Source organism: Ochotona curzoniae, unplaced genomic scaffold (genome assembly GCF_017591425.1).
Source record: "Ochotona curzoniae isolate NIBS_2020 unplaced genomic scaffold, NIBS_Ocur_1.0 scaffold_4701, whole genome shotgun sequence".
NCBI lineage: Eukaryota > Metazoa > Chordata > Mammalia > Lagomorpha > Ochotonidae > Ochotona > Ochotona curzoniae.
In genome coordinates, this window is record NW_024467122.1 from 11,573,838 (window position 1) to 11,587,040 (window position 13,203).

Here is a 13,203-nt window from a genome sequence, read left to right on the forward strand (position 1 = left end):
CACAATGACCTATAAGTGCTTCTTACTGGGAAAGAAGCAAGATGGTGCATTTGTGGCCAGTGCAAGCTGCATTTCCTATTGTGCTAGTCATTGAGCTGTGTGGCCTGAGAGAAAGACTTCCCATTCAGGATCCTTAGCTTTCTCACACACTAATAATTACAGTGAGAATCTTACGTTTATTAGTAAGTAGCACAGCAACCTAGCTTTTGTATCTAGAATGTGGAGAACCACCTTTGCCTGTCCCCTCCTCAGGCCCAATTTCCCATTCCGCTAACTGTTAACCTTCCTGTGAAGCTTGTTCTATTTTCCATGCTTGTGTTATAAGCCACAAATTCTTTGTCTTTTCCTATTCTGTTTCAAATAAAGTAGTTGCACAGAGCACCTGCTATTCTACAACTAATTTTCCCACATGACACATTCCATGCAACTATTTTATGGGAAATGGTTGACAAGCTGTTCTCAGAACCTGTCTATAGAATCCATTATGGAAGAATTCAAATGTACCCATTGTAAATTGGTTTTGTGTTATGGAACCACAGGAGGGATTTATTTATGGCACCATTCGACTTGAACACCTCCTGGCAGCTCCTGTTTCCCGTGGGACACCCTGCACATGAAACCATGTGTCTCCAGATGTCCATGTCTGTTCCTCATCCTTCTCTAATGCTACAGGCCAAGGAACAAGTTGTGGCTGCAAGTGCTGCATACATGTGCTGTGTGTGGGCAGCTCAATCCACATTAGAAAGAATAAACTGTCCACACATCGGCTCAGTATGTGTTCAAAGGAATGGATCTTCTAGGTGCTTCTAGTTTCATTTTTGGAAAGCAATCATCTTGTGGAATGATCTAAAAGAATTCTATAGTACTTTCCTCTGATTTATAGCATTTGTGTTCAAAATTCTTAGTGGATGCCTAAAATGGTGTATACTATCCATATTAACTAACCATTTACCACACACACATAAAGTCTAGATTTTTTGGAGTTTAGGATGGGTCAGCAAATGTAGCATGAGTTTCTTTTCCTGTTTTCCCAATGTAACAGATCAATGATGGTTTCTTCTCATGGTAGATCTTCTTCTTCAAGAGGAGAACTTGGTGACTTTTTCAGTTAAAAGAAGTCCAGTGTAGCTACTCATTGCCCTATCTGAAGAGCACGACCACCACTCTGACTGGGGCCATTATTCGGTAAAATTAAGAGTTGCTAGAAAATAAGCACTGTGATACTGTGACAATAAAATTGACAATTAAAATAGCTGCCGGATGATGAGCGGGTGGGTGTTGCAGGATACAGTGTGGATACCACAGACATAACGAAAATCTATGAGCTGGGTGGGACCAAGCAGGATGATACAGGAGTTTAACCATACTACTCAGAGGGGTCCACTTTTACATCTTATTGTTAACATCTGAAATCACATATTTCATAATTTTGTTTTGCACTTAAAATAAAATTTAGGAAAGTGAAGCTGATAAGGGAGGAATTGCTGTGTGTATTGAAGTTTAATTTCCCTCACGGCATGTTGCCTGTGGTGGCTATTCTGATGTCTCATGAATGCTCCTGGCTTTATGTTATACTGCAGAGTTCTTGAAGGCAACCTAACTTCTCATGGTTCTCAGAAGTTGATGATGATAAGAGTCTAACATGCCACTTAACAACACCCTGGTACTAGCCAACATACTCTCTGAAAATAATCTCTTGACAAACTCTGCAGAGAAAATCTTAATCCTTTTGGCTCCTGGGTGCCTCAGTCCTCATTGGATCGCAGTAGGGGCAGACATGGTAAAGTCTTTGCATTCTACCCCTGTGGAACTCCTGCGAAACCTAATACAGCACAGCAGGTGCAATGACTGCGCATCAACAAAATGGCAGAGACTTCCCCCAGCACGACTCCATTCACAATCATTACAACAGTTAAAATCTGCCGGCACTTAGAAAGCACCCTGTATGGCCAGTCAGCTCTGAATTTTAATTCACGTGTTCACAGAAAAGTCTCTTCTATTGTGACTTCAAAGTCGGGGTGACCCTTAATAGGGCCTGTTATTAGGCATATGTTTCATTCCTCCTGAGTTAATGCATTACAGATCTGTAGGCAAACTTGTGCATTACAAATGTGGTGTCATTCAATGATGCATTTGCTGACACAACTCCCAATTGCCATACTTGAGCCATTCTTTCTGCAGAAGCAGTGTGACAAATGGTGCAATGTTGGGTTAATCCTGTGTTCACCTCAGGGTCTGTCCCCAGCAAATACATGATGAAAGCTTTTTGAATGAGTGTTTGAATGAAACAAGTACAGAACCTGTGCAGACACTCTGCCAGTCACAGTGGATACGGGAAGTTAAAAGAAATACCCAAACACTGTAGCTGAGATACAGGAGGCAAAAGAGGCCTCAGAATTTTTTTTTTCCTATCTGCTGCCCCAAGTAGTTTTTAGCTTTTACTGCTGTGACTTGGATTTCAATATTACTAGTTGGAAGTCCCCAGGTAAAGAATACTCTATCTCACACAAAGAAGCAATATTTTAAGTTTCTACCACTTGGTTTTATGAGACAAGCAACATTCCTATTGAAGTTGGTGCATGGTGCTTACAATGTTCTGAGAGATTAATTTGTTTTCATGAAGTGGAAGTTATACCAAAGAAAGGAATTATCTAACTGAAGGCAAATGCTAAAGATCACACAAAACATGCTTTCATTTGGGAATCAAATAAATAGTTGCACAGACGGTAAACACATCTCTAGCCTTGAAAAACCATTATTGAAACATTGCTAATGGCAACCAGAAGACCCTGCCCTTCATAAGTGGACTTTTTATGACATGTTTCCATGGTGACTGGAGCTCCGCATCCAAACACACCCTGGTCCCCAGGAGGAGCAGCAAAACAAAAGCAGCAAAGAAACTACCTGGGGAAAAGCAAAGCTTCTTGTTTCTTGATCCTTCTTTTCTCAGAGACCCACTTTTGACTTGATCTGGGAGAGGAACAGCAGTCCGTCATAGTGGCAACAGATATTGAAGAGCAGTTCCTATGCTGTGATTTTAATTTGTTTTTAACTTTCGCAGTTGTGTCATCAATGCAATCATTATGATGTCGTGAGGGTTTTCCGAGATGAATGATGGAGGTCAATCTAGACCCTCGCAGCTTCATGGAAAGGCTCCTGAAGAGAAGGCTGGACTGCAGCCCAACAACTGCACTTCTGGTTTCTGTGATTCAGCCAACCTGAGGACTGAATCACATTGGTGCTTGAATGTGCCATTCAGATGCCACACAAAACTCCGTTTTCATGTCCCACAAACATGCTTCACCTCAAACTGCATTTTTCAGCCATACTCTTGAGTGAAGTAGAAAATTTTTCTTCTTAAGGAATAATGATGCCAGGCTGTGTCCTAAGTTCTTTTCATTCAGTATGCCTCACTGGATCCTTGTAACATTCAGACAATTATTCTGAGCCAGCCCTAACACAATGCATGATTATCTCCAATGATCAGATGAGGCAAGGGAGGTTAGGAAAACCAGCAGAGACCACTCAAGGTTTTGTCTAAGCTGATGCTCTCCTGGAGATGTACCAAGTCCTCCATTATCCTTGTATTTTTAAGAACCCTCTTGTAAATAGAATATGAAAATGAACAGCACAGAAGGCATATTTAAAGACCTTAAACCCGACAAGCTGCTTTTCTGCAGTCACAAAGTGGTTTCTGCAAAATGGGAGTTTGCCACCCTGTTTGGGGCAGCAAATATAGTAAAAGCTCATCTTGGACTTTGATCCCCAGGCTATTAGAAGATCTGGAAGGATCACTTTGGAATAATAACGGTTGAGTTGACATGCATGGTACACTGATACAAAAGGGATATGGTTGGTTCCTGGTTTGTGTTCTCTCAGCTTGTAGATTTCCAGATAAAGACACAGTATTTCAGAGATGGGTAGCTAGTGAGAGACACATGGCTTGATTGAAAATACAGACCAATGAAGCCATTAATCACTTTGGGTCTCTGTTTCCACTGAGCCTCCATTTCACAGCTATGGAACATCTGAATCACCCAGCAGGTGTATAGGGACTGTGGATTCTCTGACACTTAGACTACCAGAGCTAAATGCAGACGGAAGACAGTGGTGGATGGCATCCTGGAAAATTTTGTTCCCAGAGCTTCTATAAAGAAGTAGAGGGTTGGAGCTCAGCGGCATGGCCTAGCAGCTAAACTCCTTGCTTTCAACACACCAGGATCCCATAAGGACACCAGTTCTAATCCCGGCAGCTCCACTTCCCTTCCAGCTCCCTGCCTGTGGCCTGGGAAAGCAGTTGAGGATGGCCCAAAGCCTTGGGACCCTGCACCCATGTGGGAGACCTGGAGGAAGTTCCTGGATCCTGTCTTTGGATTGGCTTGGCACCAGCCGTTGCAATCACTTGGGGAATGAATCATTGGATGGAAAATCTTCCATTCTGTCTCTCCTACTCTCTGTATATCTGACTTTGCAATAAAAATAAGTAAATCTTAAAAAAGAAGAAGAAGTAGAAGGTCATACACTCAGCCACTGAACCAGCTTTCCTCATTTGCATTCGACTGCCCTTTTCAGAAAAAAAGGAGACATTTTGTGTTAACACCACGACTGGGGCCAAAAGTCTCTGCAAGGATAACCTAGAAAATTTGGTAAGCTTAGAGTCAGCAAGCTTGTCTGACTTATACACTGAAAACCCACAGTTTGTGAACATATTACAAATAGACAGCAGGCATATTCTAGGAAATGTGTGGTTAGGTGATCTGACATTGTGCAAAACTCACAGAGTACTTGCACACACATAATGTAAGCATTGATCCTATAGTGTGGTGAGAAATGCATGGGATTAAAACCAAACATGGAAGACAACAATGCGATCAAGAGATTTGGTAAACACAACATACAGGTAATGATACAAAAGTACAGTGCAGTAAACACACAGACTAGTCAAACCGTCACTTATCATTAGACATTAGGCCCCTCACTTCATTGTGGCATATGTCCTTCCACATGATTGGCAGCACAGCAATCTTATTTTATAGCAGCAAGATCACAAATGCATTGTGCTATAACATTACTCTGGACGATGCTATCACAGTGATGGGAATATGTTGGCTCCTTTCTGGTCTTGCAAAGGACATTCATATATGTGGTCCACCCTGACTGAAACATTGAAACACAGCATATACTATACCCACGCATATGGCCACACGATGCATAGGCATGGCAATTTGGCTACAGGAAGTCACATCTGATAGCCTTCTGCAATGATCTTGTGAACCAGCCTTTTCGTATGGTCTCCAGGGAGCCCGGGGAAGCAGAGAGTAAAGCCCTTGGGCTTTCAAGTACATTTCATTTCTGCTCTGACCTTTCCCAGGTCTGTAAGTGGGAATTATATCTGTCAGTTGTTTCTCGTTGTAGAAGGTAACTGGGCTCTAGAAAGTTCCAGTGAATACTGAACTGTTGAACACTGAGCTATGGCTCCTGAGGGCAGGGGAAAGAGGAGCACGCAAGAGAGTTCCTCCAATTCTCTTGGCCCCATATTCAATAACAGATTCACCCGTAGCTGTGTTTTTCATGTATTTTTGTTCAAAGATGCTTTAGTTAATATTTTTTTGATTTACAACCAGTAGAGCTGTAACTGAACAAAGCTCCACTGACTTGCAATTTCTTTCTTTTTCATCTTTAAGCTTTTATTATTATTGAAAGGGAGAGTTACAGAGAGAGCTCACCTGTTGGTTCACTCTCCAAATGACCACAATGGCCAGAACTAGGCCCATTTGAAGCCAGAAACCAGGAGCTTCCTCTAGTTTTCCCATGTGGGAGGAGGTGCCCAAGCATTTGAACCATCCTTTGCTTGGTATCAGCCCATAAGCAGGGAGTTAGATCAAAGCTAGAAGCAGCTGGGACTCGAACCAGCGATCATATGGGATACTGAGCTTATATGGGATACTGAGGATTAGCCTCATCCTGGCTCCCTGATTTGTATTTTGTCTTGTGTAAAAGGACACCACATGGCATTTCAACCTTAAGCTTAAAGGCCATTCCTGATAGTGGAGACACAGCACTCAACAAGTCACCCAATAGGACCATTGTCTACAATAGGATATTTGGAAAAATAATGGCAGAGTGCCTGTTCCACCTCACCTGAGAACCTGCTCCGCAGTAATTGAAACTTGGTGCTGCTCTTGACCCTGGGGGAAAGAACCCCAGGTACGTATTCAATTCAGTGAATTTGCAAACATAGAACTTGTGAATTGTGGGGCATGGCTTTATTGCCATATGTGGATTTTTTTCTTTTAATAACTCTTAAAAAATCACAAAAAGCCCAGCTGACTGAATCTTTTGATAATCAAGGATGTTGAGCTGCCATCTGATCCATTACAATTAATTAACAAAGGCTAGAAGGAAAGCAGGAGTGTGCTACCAGGACAGCAGGAGACATCCACGGCTAGCCGGCCAGAGATGTCTGGGGAGGAGCCGGAGCGCAGTGTTGGGGTGGGGAGTGCCTTGAGCAGAGGTCGCAAATGCCTGAAAGCAAGCTGCCCACACAGCTGTGGAAAGCAGCCTGGCCCCGAGGGCAGCAGCAGGAAAGGAAATGCCTTCTGTGGAATTCTCACTTCAGGCTGTTGCACAGGAAACACGGAGTTATTAAGCAGAGTTATTAAGCAATTTTCTCGGGTTGGTGATAGCACGTGTTTTGAATTCCAGACAGGCCCTCCTGTTTGCTGAGTGGCAAAAAAGGTTGTAAACAGGAGGGGATGGAGAAAGGAAGCCTGAATCAAGAGGGTGTTCACTTGTTTGTTTGTTTATCATCCTGTCTTTGCACTCCCACATACATACGTGCTTTTTTGGAGTTGTTGGTGAAGTTGCAGGTTCTGGGGTTCTACAGTTAGCAAAACAGACACAATGCACTGGTCTTGAGGAGCTTATATGATGGGAGTGCTGCTAAAACAGAAATGCAATGATCCTTGCAGGATGAGGGATGGTGCCAAAGGGTAGGGGATACAGCAGGTAGAGTGTCATCAAGGCCTCAGCAGTCTTGGAGCCCTTGTGTTGGTAAACTGGGATCCTCTAGCCTCATGGAAGCCAGCCTGCACAAACAAGATCGGACGCCTCTCAGTCTCAAAATCACGGCAAGGCAGGAAAAAGCTCCTGCACCCTGGAACCTAGAATCTGCAATGTATTATCTTCTTACAATCAAATGGGTCTCTCTCACGCCCTTGATGCAGCAAGGGTAGGACCAGTCGAGAAATGGAGGCTGCAGAGTAAGGGCTGTGAGAGCATTGAGGAGGCAGGGCTGAGGCCAAGGGAGAACGAGGGGAGGGAAGCAAGGGGGCCAGGCTCTGGCTCCCAGAGGTGGTTGTTCACTGCCAGAGGGAGTTCAAGGGTGCAGGAAGCACCGCTAGGGGAAGCACTAAAAGAACTTCTGCTTGGGCCTTTTGAGCTTGTTATTGTCTTTGCCATTTGACAGATCAGCACCGATGTTTACTCTGAGTCTACTGTTAAAAGAGAAACATGAAACCAAGTATGCCTAAGGTTTCATAAAGCAAAGAGAGATTCTAGAAATAGGCAGTCTTCAGAAAGAAAGACTCGGAACAGATTCAGAAAGACCCCCTACCCACCTTTGTCATAAGATCTGAAAAAGCATTTATAGACTGAAAAGGTGAGTGGTGGGCAGGAAACAGAAGTGAGGTGTTAGAGAAAGCTGGATTGCTTCCAAGTTGGTCTTTGCCTTACTTGAACAGTCATCCACCTGCAAGCCATTAAAGAAAGTTTGGGTGTGGCAGTTGTCTGGGACTCAGCTGGTTGTCATAAAAGCAAATTTCTTTTAAGTTTGTGTAAGTACACAAATCAGGCTGAAGTTCTTTATGACTTATTCTTTGAAAATAGAGTCCCACTTGGACCAGGATTTTGTTTGATTTCACATGAGCCTTGTCTGGTGCCCCAAGCTGAATAAATTCTCCCATAGGATACTGTAGTGTCCACCTCACCAGAGCAAAGAGGCCAAGGGGGATTTAGCAGGACTTGAGAACCTGGACCTCAACTCCAAAGTCAGCCTGGCCAGCTCCAGCAGCAGGCTCAGGAAATGCATAAGGAAGACAGTAACGCAGCATTCAGCGGGGGCGCACTGGCAGAGCTGCGGAGCAGCCAGGATAGGGGTCAGACCAGGACACCACTCACAGCAATACCCAGCTTCACCTCACTGGCGTATGGTCCCAGAAGATCTGCATGAAGGGCCCAGTGCAATTGTTCAGTAGCTAAATCCTCACCTTTCATGAGCTGGAATCTTATATGAGCACAAATTCATGTCCTGGCTGCTCCACTTCCCATCTAGCTCCCTGCGTGTGGCCTGGGAGGTCAGTGGAGGATGGTCCAAAGCCTTGGGACCCTGTATCCATGTAGATGTGCAAGAAGCTCCTGGATCCCAGCTTCAAGTTTTGTCAGCTCTGGCTGTTGTGGCCACTTGGGGAGTGGACAGAAAATCTTTCTCTCTAAAATCAGTTTTTTTTCCAATAAAATATACATATATTTAAAAGACCTACATGGAACCAGCACCCTGACAGTCTGATTGGTGGGGTCTGGGACTTTGATAAGAGTCTCAGATAGTGATAATGTGGAGTGAGGTCCAAGTGAGGAAACCAGCAAGGAATTCCACACCTACAGTCAGCAGAGAGCAGAGGGTTCCGGGTTGGCCCACAGGAGCACATATGGGAGCAGAAGTGTGAGAATGACTTTGTGTGTCTTCCCCAGCGGAAAAGGGGATCACTCCATGTTGGAGCAGAAGGGGTGCTTATTTTCATCCCTTGGAGATTTCATGTGTGTGTGTGACTCAGCCTTTGCTGAGAGCTCTCCAGGCCATGCACAGTGCTGTGCTTTACCAGCCTGGCAGCCTGGGTTACCACTGCACCCTTCTGACCCAGTCCTTCTCGCTTCTTGCAGCTTCATGTCGGCTCCACAGATCACTGCGTTATGCAAATAGAAACATGTGCCTGTAGCTCCTGTGAAGGGAGATCACCTGCCAGAGTGGATTTCCATGGAAACCAAACGCAAAATGCAACAGGAAAGAGAGGAAGGACAAATTGGGCCCGCCACCTAGTTTCAATCTGCACATCACAGGTTCCATTAGCCCTCCTCCTCCATTGTTTAGTGTGTGTATTTTTAGATCAGAGGATTTTTGAAAAAATTGGTAGGGTTCTAGAGGTCCAATTGATCCAGTCTGGAAAAAAGGTGATTCATTTTGAGTGTTTACCTTTTGGAAAGGTATTGTATGAAGAATGGTGGCCATTGTATTATTAAAGAACGGGGAGGATCCTTGGGTCTTAGTAGAAGTGTAAATAAGCTTTAAGGAGAAGCTTTCCCCTGGGTAGGGCTGTAAAATACTGTATGGTATTTGTAGGTAGGGATGACAGTATGTTGCTCCTGGGAAACTCTTTCATTGTAGAACAATATATTGGTGTGCTGGGGCTGTCAGTATAAAGTTTCAGACTGCTTCAATGACAGTCGTGCATTTTCTCACAGTCTTGAAAGCTGCAAGTCCAAGATCAAAATGACAGCAAATTTGGTTTCCTTTGAGGCCTGTCTCCCTAGCTTCCTGGTGGCTCCTGCCTTACTATGTCATTCCACTCCCTTCCTCTAACCACATATTCCTGGTGTCACTCTGTGATCCCTTTATCTTCTGACTTTCCAATAAAAATAAATAAATCTTAAAAAATTAAAACTTAAGCTTTCAGATTTCATACTACTTCCAAGCTAACAAGTTCGCCCACTACCATTTCTTACATGTCTGAAGACACATGCCTCACAGGTGTCATGATCTTAAGACTCTTCGTGTTGGTTCCGCTTGCCTTCTCACGTCGCATAGAGTAACACAGAGCTGCCAGTAGGGACAGTGGGGATTGAGTTTACATCACAGCTGAGCAAGCCTGAGCTTAGGAAGCTCCAATGTCAGAGAAGAGGCATTGTCTTTCATATCCTGCTCAGGTGATAAATTGGTCCCCTGCCCCCAAAGAAGGAGACACTGTCTCCATCTTTCAGTGCTTCTTCCTGTAAATTATCCTTGAAATGATAATCTGAAAAAAAAATAAAACTGATTCAAGAGGCAAAAGAAAAAGAAAAAAAAAAACTGTGGAGAATCAGCTCCCAGCAGTCACTCTTTTTGAGATGTTTTACTCATTTGGAATACCACTCTCCATATCTGAGTGTGCAGAGAAGCCCTGGGTTCAAAGTCAACACAGAGAAGCAACGAGAAACACTTGATCCAGGCCTATATTGAACCTTGAGGATAGTGTACGAATCACAGAGATTTTGAGCTCATGACTTCCACTGTGCACTTGCCATGCTAAATAACTGTCAGATCTGTCATTATAGAAGTGTCACGCGAAGGGGGACAGTCAGAAACACATCTAGGTTCCTTCTGTTGGCTTCATCGAATGATGAATTAGTTGAAAGGATACACCTTAACACAGTAATAATGGATGATGATAGCTCATATTTAGAACTTCATATTCATTAATGCAGTTGCACATTTATTATCTAATTTTCAGCATATGATCGATTCTCATTTCTATATGAGTTTGGTCAAAGAGATTAAATAACATTCAAAATCACAGCTAAGGCCATAGAACCAGGTCTCAATCAGAGCTGTGATTATTTTGCTGGGAAAACTTTTAGCTGACACAAATATGTCAAAGGAAAAAATGGATTTAGGTTTATGCTTGCAAATAAAAATTGATACCACTAATTCTACCAAGAAGGCACACCACAAGGCACACATGAATTACGTTTTCTCCTCTACAGCCATTTTTTCCTGGCGATTTAGTGCTTCCTAAAGATCCTGCTTTTGCACCCAGGATAATTAACACAATTTAACTTCTCACAGCATCTACCCTCCTGGAATGAATATCTTGACTGAAACTCGGTCTATAAGAATATTGCTGCTTACATTAGAAATCTGATTATGTATTCATTCACAGCATGCTTCTAAAATATTATAAAGGAGTCCATTGTGTTATCAATTAATTGCCAGAAAGCTTACTATATACATAAAGCCTTCAGCTAATCAACCACACTATGTAATCACAGGCTTATTAATTGGTATTTAGGACAATAATTAAAGGAGTTTTTAATATCTAATTTGGTGTATTTAGGAGAATTTTAGTGTCAGCTTTGTAATCTTTTTTCCTGTCTCCTCCACTTTTAGTCTACACATTATTCTTTCTGCATAAACACTACCTCTCATTTATTGCTTTTGTCTTTTTTTAAAGATTTATTTATTTATTGGAAAGTCAGATATACAGAGAGGAGGAGAGACAGAGAGGAAGATCTTCCATCTGATGATTCACTCCCCAAGTGAGTGCAATGATCGATGCTATGCCGATCCGAAGCCAGGACCCAGGAACTTCTTCCGGGTATCCCATACGGGTGCAGGGTCCCCAAAGGTTTTGGGCTGTCCTTGACTGCTTCCCCAGGCCACAAGCAGGGAGCTGGATGGGAAGTGGAGCTGCCAGGATTAGAACTGGCGCCCATATGGGACCTAGGCGCGTTCAAGGTGAAGACTTTAGCCGCTAAGCCACACCGCCGGGCCCATACTGCTTTTGTCTTAGTTCTATGCAGTGGAAACAAAGAAACAGGAAGGGGGACACTATGTGGAGGGGCTTAGGTCTCCCTGATTTTCTTACCACTTGGTGTAGAAGGTGTAGGCAGCAGGGGCTTGAGAATTGTTGAGGTGCTGCAGTTGGGGTTATGTGTGTGAGGGCTGATGAAGGACAGTAAGGGCAAGTTGGATGAACATCCTTGTCTGTGGCTCAGTTTTGTAAGCTACATCCTAGATGCCAGGATCAACCTGCCCGAGTTTGTACCAGTTTCCCTTGCTCCCTCCACCAACTCCCAACTTTACACGTTCTATTACACATCAGCACATTTGGAAGGAGAATCCTTGAAGTTCACCAGCCAGCTTCTTCTCTGGTAGGAAGGGTCTCAGGGGTGTTCCATCCAGCAGGCCCCAAGACCACCAAAGGATGTGGTGAAAGTTCTCTTCTGCAGCAGAAACAATGTAGACAAGCCTGTGGTGAAGAATGTCCGTTTGAGAGAAGTCACAAGCTTATACAGGAGAAAGGGGCATGCAGAATGGCAGTTCTTCGCACTCAACAAGATTGTGACTGGCTAACAGATATGTCTGTCTCTCTGGACTCTCCAATGAAGTTAAAAATCAGGAAGCACAGGAAACTGTATCCCTGGGCAAACTCGCTACCTGCTGAAAAGCAGGATAAATTTAACATTTGACTTCCTAGAATTGTTTACAAAGGAATTTCTAGCAGAGTAGGGAAAACAGACTGGGATGCAGCCAATCGCTCTTGTTTCATGCCCAGGGAACGAGCAATATCGGAGCCTCAGCCAGCCAAGGACACATTGTGCCATGCGCCTATGGCCTCCCATATGAGCTAGGCAAGTGGAGATACAGAGGTGACCTCCCACAGAAGGGCTCACATTTTACCCCAGTTTTTGTTTTGTTTTGTTTTGTTTTGTTTCTGGTTTGCCAACAAGGAGAGGACTTTGAACAGCGAAAGATCCCAAGCTTTCTCACTCAGGCCCACCCTGTCTTATGTCAGCTGCTGCAAAGTTTCTTAAGTTTGAATGTGTACTCAAGATCATGGAGATCTTGTTCAAATGCAGTGATTGCTGCAGTAAGTCTGGGAAGGAGGAGGGAACTGAAGGCCCCTCTGCAGGTTTCCAGGTGATGTTGGCGCCCTGGCATTGTGAATACACAGAGCCTAAACAACTTTCTCCTCTAATCTCTTAAATTTGTATTTTTACTTTTAGGAACAGATCGAGTTACAATCAGTATAGAATAAACTGAATGTACTTCAAGAACAGAACCTGCTTTGCTTGACATGTATATACCTGTGAAATTGTCACCTTAATTGTGAAAGTCGATATATCCACCATTGTCCCTGAACTCTTCACTCCTTTGTGTAATCTTTCCAATCAACTCCAAACCTAGCAACCACATACTACTCTCTCACTGTAAGCTGTAGTCTCCGGAGCTTTATAAGAATGGATCATAGGATTGCCTTTTCCCTCCCTTCCTTGTTTACTTCCTTCCTTTGTCCTCCTCCTCCTCCTTCTTCTTTTGCTTTGGTTTCCATTGTTCAGCATAATTTTTTGAGGTTTCTTTTTGCTATAACATAAGTCAATGAGTAATTCATT